We start from the raw sequence: 8,902 nt of genomic DNA on the forward strand, positions 1-8,902 counted from the left end.
GATAAAAGAGGAGCTGATACCAAGGACTCAAGTAGAAATAAAATGTTTTGAAAATGAAAAAAAAAAAAATCTGACACTGCCTCTCGGATTGTTGCTCTGCTTCTCAGTAGTCAAGTCACACGGGGGTCCTTGATTATGATATCTGACGTGAGCTGTGTCCGGGGCCGACTCATTGGATGGGTACCCTGATCACCGTAAAGCCTTTCTAGCGTTGGGTCCAGAAGCACACATGAGCTGCGTCCTCTGACGTGCTCCAGTGAGGAGTTAGGGACGGGCAGGGCAGTACCCTTCTCAGGGTAAAGAGCATCATGGGGGATTTTACCCAGTCCACCAGGCTGCCTGTCCCCCTGGCCTACCTTCCCTGCAGGTTGTCTTGAATCGCCGTTCCTTGCTGAGGACCCTGTGGGTCTGGCATCAACCCAGCAGTAGCATTCAAAACTCAACCAACTGCCCCTTAATTGGCCCCTCGTTTTAGTCATCAGATTAGTCACAATTCATCTTAGTAATCCTTTACACTAGACCCCTGGTTGCCATCGTTTCTTGGTTTTCCCTGTTCTCCGGAACCACCTTCTTGGTGACCAGCATTCGGAGGGCTACTTCCATGTGTTCTGGCACAATTATTCCTTTCTGGGTCGGCTCTGAGACTGAGGGTTGTCGCTCTGACCAAACTGGCTCCAGACTTGATCGAGGGCTCCAAGTCCCCCTTACATCCTTCCCCTGCGATTGCAGCTACTGTCACTAACAGACCTCCAGAGACTGCATGGCTTGGCCTTTCCTTGTCACTCTGTAGTTTGTATGTGTCCAAGGAGTCCTTCCTCGGGCTTCAGAGCTGCATCCACCAATCCTGTACCCAGAGAAGCTCTCGCCATGTGCAGTGGATTGCAGCATAGCAGCTGCTTTAATAATCCATGAGGGTTCTTCAGCCGGTCCCATCCCTTTATTCCTCTTTTCCAAACCACATTTTCCCAGGTCAAGGACATTGCAGAGAGCGCCCACCATTCTAACACCAACTGTTGGGATCATCTATTTTTCCTAAGAACAATACCAGACGAGTCCCAAGGAGTTGAAGATTACAGATATCCCAAATGTCCAATATGTTCAAGCTCCTTCCCTTCTCGCACAACCCCTGCCCCTTTAGTACATTCCCTGGAATCCCTGGGTTCTGTAATTCACCGCAACATCGCACAGAAACTCACCAAACTTTGAGGCAATGTCTCATGTGCTTGTGAGGGCTGTTAAGTCCCAAATCCAAAGGCCAGGCAGAGTCCAAAATCAGAAGCCAAAAATGTCCCAAGGCCAAAGCAGGTCTTGCTTCTCCCAGTGCTCAGAAGGTGGAGGATGGGGGGGTGGGGGGCCAGAGGGAGGTCACAAGAAAGGGAGGGCTTTCATGGAGGTGAGAATTGTATTTGTCAGCTGATCACGCCCTCAGGGAAAACGAAAGATGGTGACTTAAGTCACACCTGGCAGTAAAGTCTGGTCAAGGATACATCCCACCATAATCCTGTCACAGAGAACTAGTATCTACTTACAAGCACAGAGGCTAATATCTACAACACGTCAAAAAAAATCGATGATGGCAAGCGAGAATACGGCTGAAAGGTCCATATTAACTCATGGCCACCGTCTCTAGTGCCCTCCCTCCCGTCTGCAGAAGAGGTAGTTTTATCTCTGATGAGAACAGGGGAGTCTCAGAGGGGTTCCAGGGACTTTCCCTGAGCCCCAAACATCAAAGTTCTTCAGAAATAAAACAAGCGATCTTTGGCCCCCTGACCTCTAATTAGGTGGCTCAGTGGGTTATGAAGCTAAGCTGCACTTGTCAGTACACACACGAGATTGCCTGTAGTTCTGTCTGCCATCAAGTCGCTGCTGACTCCTCGTGAGCCAGGAAGTCCAGTCTTTCTCCCACGGAGCTGCTGGTGGTTTCTAACTGCCAACCACGCAGCTTGCAGTCCAGTGCGTAACCCCTACACCAGGCCTATCTAAACCCTGACCTTCAGGATCTTGAGGAAGATATAAGGCAAGTTTCACAGAACACAACAGTTCCCAATGCAGGTACAGTTGTTCTCCACACTGAGAACTAGAATTCCAAACGTACTAAAGAAACGTGAGCCCTGCGGGTCTGTAGTTTGATTTTAAAGCGGTCACCGCTCAGGCTCAGGCGTAATCGTGGACTTGCCAGCTCTTTTCCGGGGACGTAAAATCGTCATGTGTTCTGGAGCTAAACAGGAGCACTTCTGATTCCAGCTGGCCCCTCCCAGAACTGGGAAGGAGACACATGCCTGGTGGGTCTTTGGATTCTGGACACAACAGGTCCCTCATTTGGTTATACTACTCTGGCCTCTTCTCCAAGGGACTCGAAAAGCTGCCAGCTCTGAGTGGGGCCTCGAATATGCAAAGACGCTGTAACCAGATCAGCCTGTCAAGCCCTCCGCCACGCCACGCCACGTAGAGCAGATAACCCAAAGGATCCGGACGTGCTTGAGGTATAGTGACAAAGCGTGGAGTCTTTGGCAGACCCCGATTGGTGGAGCGCAGCACAGCACAGCCCCTTTGGAGCCAAGCTCTGCCACCCTCTGCAGACAACGACTCCCCTTTTGAAATACTTAGCCTGTTACTGGGTCTTGGTGGAGACTGACTGCCTCAGCACGGGCCACCAAGTCACCATGCAGCTGGAGCTGCCCATCCTGACCCACAGAATCACAAAGCTGGACATGCACTGCAGCATCCATCATGCAAGGTCAGGCTGTGGGCATTCCTTAGCCAGAGGAGGGGCTGCGATGGAGCCACGACTTCTCAAGCACTTCACAAGTGATGTGCTCCCAGAGTCACCGTGGTGTCTTGGGCAGGTGTTGCGATCTTAAGCGAGGCCTAGCTGGGAGTTAAGAATGCCTCCCGGACATTTAGGACTTCTCATACCTGTGACTCTAGAGACAAAGAAGGGTGTTACTATATCGAGTGGTGTGATTAATCCTGATTACCAAGGGGATTTGGTGTAGTATTACATAATGAAGGTAAAGAAGAATATGTCTGGAACCCAGAAGAGTCCTACAACATTTTTTAGTATTACCATGTCCCGTGAGTAGTCAGTAGTAACCTACAGCACTTCCAACATAACTACAAATGGCCCAGAAGCTGAAGAAAGGAAGGTTTGGGTCACCAGACCAGGCAAAGAACAACCAGCTGAGGGCAAAGGGCATACAGAATACATAGATAAAGGTGGTAGTTATAAATACCAGCTACAACCACATGATTAGCTGCAGAAATGAGGACTGTAATTATTAAGCATAGTTGTAGATAGCATCAGGGCTGAAAGAATCTTTCCCACCCCCCCTATTCCTTTAAGGACCACAGAGGGAGGGGGGAGGAGATGGGGGAAAGGCAATGGCATTGGGGAGCAGGGCACTAATCCATCCATGGGGAGGGTATGTTTATGTGTCCACAGGAAAGGGAGAGAGAGAAAGCAGGCCTCATTCCGGTGCACCAAGCCTTGAGGGCAACATACCTGCATGGAGCAGCTCATTAACAGAGAGGACTGTGGGGCTGGATCCAATATATATATATATATATATATATATATATACATAGTTCACATGGGTGGTAGTGGGAGGGAGGGAGGGAATAAAGAGGAGTTGATATCAGAGGGCTCAAGAAGAAAGAAAATGTTTTGAAAATGATGATGGCAGCATCCACACAAGTTCGCTTGATATAATTGATTTATGGGTTGTTATAATATCTGTAAACTCTCCCCTATAAAATGATTTTCAAAAATAGTTCCTCTTCGTAGGTATGCATCAAGTATTTTTTTTTTGCTCACTTATAGAATACAAACTATAATTTGATTCAGTGCATTTTTGGTTATATTAGTTGTACCATGTTAGGCACGGCATAATTTTATTATTATTTTTGTTTGGAGACTGGTTTAAGGAGATATGTACAAGTGCCAAACTGACAAGGGGTAAATTGTGATATCTGGGTTTTATGTCAACTCGAGTGGGCCAGGATTCCTCCCTGCGATGTAGCATGGTGCGGTCAGCTCCGTTAGGGAACCTGTGAAGCAGCCAATTTAAGCTCTGGTACCATTCCCTCTTTTGGGTTTGGATTTTATCATTCACATTTCTACTTTTAGGAATTTACCCTAAATGGATTATAAGGAATATATTTGCATATTTATCAATGTGTCTATTGCATCTTTTTTTCTTTAAAGATCATTTTATTGGGGGCACTTACAGCTCTTTTAACAATCCATACATCAATTACATCAGTCACATTTGTTCATATGTTGCCATCATCATTTTCTAAACATTTACCTTCTATTGAGTCCTTGGTATCAGCTCTTTTTCCCTCCTCCCCCCACCTTCGTGAACCCTTGATAAATTACAAATTATTATTATTTTCATATCTTACACCGACCACTCTTATACCTGTGTTGATATTGTTCATACCCACCCCCCCGGTGGGGGAGGGTTATGCGTCATCATTGTGATCAGTTTCCCCTTTCTCCCCACCTTCCCCCTACCCTTCTGGTATTGCTACTCCCATTTCTGTTCCTGAGGGGTTATCTGACCTGGATTCCGTGTGTCATGAGCTGTTATCTGCACCAGTGTGCATGCTCTGGTCTAGTCAAAACTGAAGGGCTGGACTGGGGTCATGCTGGTGGGGGTGAGGAAACCTCAAAGGACCAGAGGAATATTGTGTATTTCATCAGTGCTATACTGAGCCCTGGTTGACTCATCCCTTTCTTGTGACACTTCTGTGAGCGGATGTCCCATTGTCTACAGATGGGTTTTGTGTCTCTGCTCTGACCCCCCCTCATTCTTAACAATATGGTTTGTTTGGTTTCGTTTTGGGTATATTGCATCTTTTATAATAGGAAACAAAACCTTGTCAAACAGTAGTAATTTTGATAAATTACTGTACTTCTTCTCTATGTTGGAATTCTATCACCACTGAAAATCCTGAAGAGGAAAAAAAATGGCATAAGAAAATGTTCTCCGTAAAGTATATGAGAAATGGTTACAGAATAGTATCTTCATTAAAGTTCGAAGTGTATGTGCATTGACACTGATTATAATGCTACAAGACAATTTAATCGTGGGTGGCTTTTATTCTCTGCGTTCCTGTTTTCCCAGTTTTCTTCAGTGACGATTTCTTTGGTAATTCTAAAACCTAGCTATGGAAAAACTCACCCAGGTGCCGCTTACTTCTCCTGGTGAAGAATACCTCCCAGGCCCAGGTTACAGCAGAATCAGACTCACACCTTCTATGTGGGATGCGCAATAATGAGCAATAAAATAAGGCAAACTTTTAAAAATTTTATCGAAGTATAGCATACAGGCAAAACAGCACCCAGGCTGTATGATCATCAGAGTTTCATACTCTGGACACGGTCTTTACCACCAGCATTACAAACAGGTTGCCAGAACCCCAGGAAGCCATCTCTGTGCCTTTTATACATCTTCCCTCCCCGCAAGGGTCCGCACTACCCTGACTCGGAGCAGGGTAGCTTTGTCTTCTCTGTCTCACAGTTACTCACTGGGCTTCTTTCACGCAATAGTATTTGTGGGGTCCGTTTAGGTTATTGGCGGTAGTAAGACCAGTCCTCCTCACCACTACCTAGAATTCCATTGGGCCCATCTCTCACCATTTATTTAGCCACTGAACTCTTTAACGGGGAGCTTCAACTAGGATCCATTAGCATAAAGCCGTTCCAGTCTCTTGGTAAAACATGCATGCTTTGGTTAGGATGAGCCTCAGAATGGGATTGCTGGGCGACAAGTTAAATTTGAATTTTCAGGTGTTCTCCCTGATTATCACTGCCCTCATCCATCCCATAATCTGCCTGGCTTATAACATATGCTTATGCTCTTGCTAGATGAGTTCATTTGAATCCTGTCCGTTTGGCGCATATCCAGCAACGTTCTTGTCTTGGGTGTCTACACCTTGTGGAGGGCAACTTATTCAGGAAAATAATTAGTGGATTCTGCTGCCTCGGTCAATTGGGTCGTTTACACTTTAAAAAAATCCCCCCCTGGTCTGACCACTTGCTCTTGTGAAACTGGCTCTTCTCCTCTCTGGTCAAAGAACAAAGCAGGTGACTCCCCAGAGCATTTGCACCTGCTGTACCTCCCAGGGGGTTGGGGATAAGGGTGGGGGCAAATAACCAGGCCTAGAGCACGAACAGCTTCCCCACAGCTGTGGCTAGACTGTGCTCCCACCAAGGGGATGCTGGGGTGGAAGTTACTCTCCGGAGCCAGGGAAGACGACTTTCTGGGTATCCCCATTGTCAATAGGGTTTTAATAGTGCAGGAGGCTATGAACATATTTACTTCCCATCAGACTGATTTTTGAGTGCAGGGACAATCCCACCCCTAAATTCCCAGAACCTCCCACGGTGCTAAAGACAGAAGAAAACTCAATGCACTTGAATTGTGGGGCTGGCGAAGAACATAGAGTACCACGGACAGTGAAAAGAACAAACCAATCTGTCTTGGAAGAATTACAGCCAGAGTGCTTCTTAGAGGCAAGGGTGGCGAGACTGCATCTCACATACTTTGGACACGTTGTCAGGAGAGACCAGTCCCTGGAGAAAGACATCATGCTTGGTAAAGTAACGGGGCGGTGAGAAAGAGGAAGATCTTTAACAAGAGTATTGACGCATTGGCTGCATCGATGGCTCAAACATTAAGAACAACTGTGAGGATGGCGCAGAACCAAGCAATGCTTCATTCTCTTGGACATAAGGTCCTTCGACGTCCGACTGGACAGCCTAACCCCACCTAACCCCACACCACCACAGTGCTTGCATGTCACAGGGGGCCAGGAAGTGCTTAAATTGTCCTTTCCGTTTGAAATGGATACAAAGAATCTACTCGATAGTGGCCAAGAAGTAGTAAATAGGGGGGAGGGAGGGGGAAATGAGCAAACTATATTGAGGGCTAAAGTAGAGGGCAAATGTTTTGAGACTGATGAGGGCAACAGGTGTAACTATGTGCTTGACTCAATGGATGTGTGTATGGACTGTGATAAGAATTGTACGAGCCCTCAATAAAATAATTAAAAAAGAAAAGAAATAGTAAATAACTGAGGTGGTAGCAAATAAGCAAGATCAATCTTTGTAGAACTGAACCGACACGTTCTATGTCCGTGATCGACGAGCCCCCAGCCTGTGGGATGTCCTATGGTGGTGAAGAATGACGAGATGAGTCACAGGTGAATCTTTGTGCACTGACCTCCATTCTTCATTTTTTCAGCATGTACGTTGCTCCAGGGAGGCTTGATGCACCTGAAGAAGTAACCTTTAAAAACTGAAACGAAAAAAATCCCTTCAAGTCTTAAGGACCACACAGTATTTGACCTTAACTAGTTTTACAAATGTCCTCCTTGAGCATTATACTCTTTTAAGAACTATCTTCGTGGGACAGAAGGAACCCTGGTGGTTAAGTGTTGGCCTTCGAACTGCAAAATTGGCGGTTCCAATTCACCAGCCGTTCTGCAGAAAGATGAGTCAGTCAGCTCTCGTAACAATCTAGTCTCAGAAACCTGAAGGAGCAGCTTTACTGTCCTGTATGGTCATGAATCATAAAGCATCTTGATGTTACATGGGGCCAACAGCAACTGGTACTATTAAATGGGAACCTTGGGCTGCAAGAACTTTATTAATGTTAATGGGGAGAAACAACCCAGAAAGGGAGGGTGAGCATAGTGGTGTAACTCCAAGAATGCACTGCTACAGGTAGAAGCGGTTGAACTCGTGTTTTGCTGCATATATTCTCAACGAAATGTTTAAAAAGTTAAGAAGGTGTAAACTATACATATGGATAACCTTTTGTGGTTTTAAAAATGGGGATCCTCACGTGTTTCTACAAACATGTATGTATGTAAACACAAGGGTTTGTGTGTGGAATGGCCTGGAGGATTACATATCAACACCTTAGAAGAGAGTGATGGATCAGGGATGGTGTCAAGATTTAGCTCCATCTAGAATGTGTGGATTTTTTCACGCATGCATGCATTATTTATGAAGATTGTGTAAAACTACAGGAGAGTTACCCTGTAATCTTGATCTGACTTCTACCAATCTACGACAATTCTACGACATCAAGATCTCTGAACTGGTCTTGATGGACCTGTCACTGTGCTGGCAATAAATAGGTTACTCGTCTAAGCAGTCACTTAACTACTCCTTCCCCTTAGGAATCTTGCAAAATGCAGAGAAAGTAACAACTTCCTTAAACAAGGTCCATCGAGGCCTTTCAGAGAAGTTCTGTGCAGGGAGGCCAAACGTTAATTTAGGAAAGGGAAATGGGAGACTGGTCTCCACGTCCACGTGCAGTCCATCCAGGTTGGAAAGTGACAAAGGGCGCTAAGTACCTGCACACAACACTTTAATTCTATAGCAGAAACAGAAACATGTTATGTTTCATCAACCAATTACTCGTGTCTTTCGTTGTTTTAACACTTTATTACAGTTCAGACTAAGGATTCCAAGCCCTTTTTGTCGCGGATACACTGTGTAATCCTGATCCATTAGAGAACATTTTATCCAGCGGCATCAGTTTTCTTCAAGGAAACAAAGGGAAGTGGCGGTGGACAGAGCCTGGCGCACCGACTTGCTCTGATTTCCAGCCAGGGCCTAAGGCAGTTCAGTCCTAACCAGCAAGCCAGCGCCTTTTCCTGGTGGCCCGGCCTTCTCATCCCTCCTCCGCAGCGCCCCAGGTATGCGCCCCAGGTGTCCGGGAGAAGCCGTGTTGGGCTGAGCCAGCGCGGCAAGCCACTGTTCCAGACACAGGTCACCCGCGAACTCCCGGAGTGAGGGGCACAACTCTAGGCAGGACAACGGCCTCGCCGTCACCGAGCCCAGCGCGGGGGAGGACACAGCGCAACGCGCCCACCCCGGGACGCG

Source organism: Echinops telfairi, unplaced genomic scaffold (assembly GCF_000313985.2).
Source record: "Echinops telfairi isolate 266 unplaced genomic scaffold, ASM31398v2 ScPeMD7_7463;HRSCAF=8501, whole genome shotgun sequence".
NCBI lineage: Eukaryota > Metazoa > Chordata > Mammalia > Afrosoricida > Tenrecidae > Echinops > Echinops telfairi.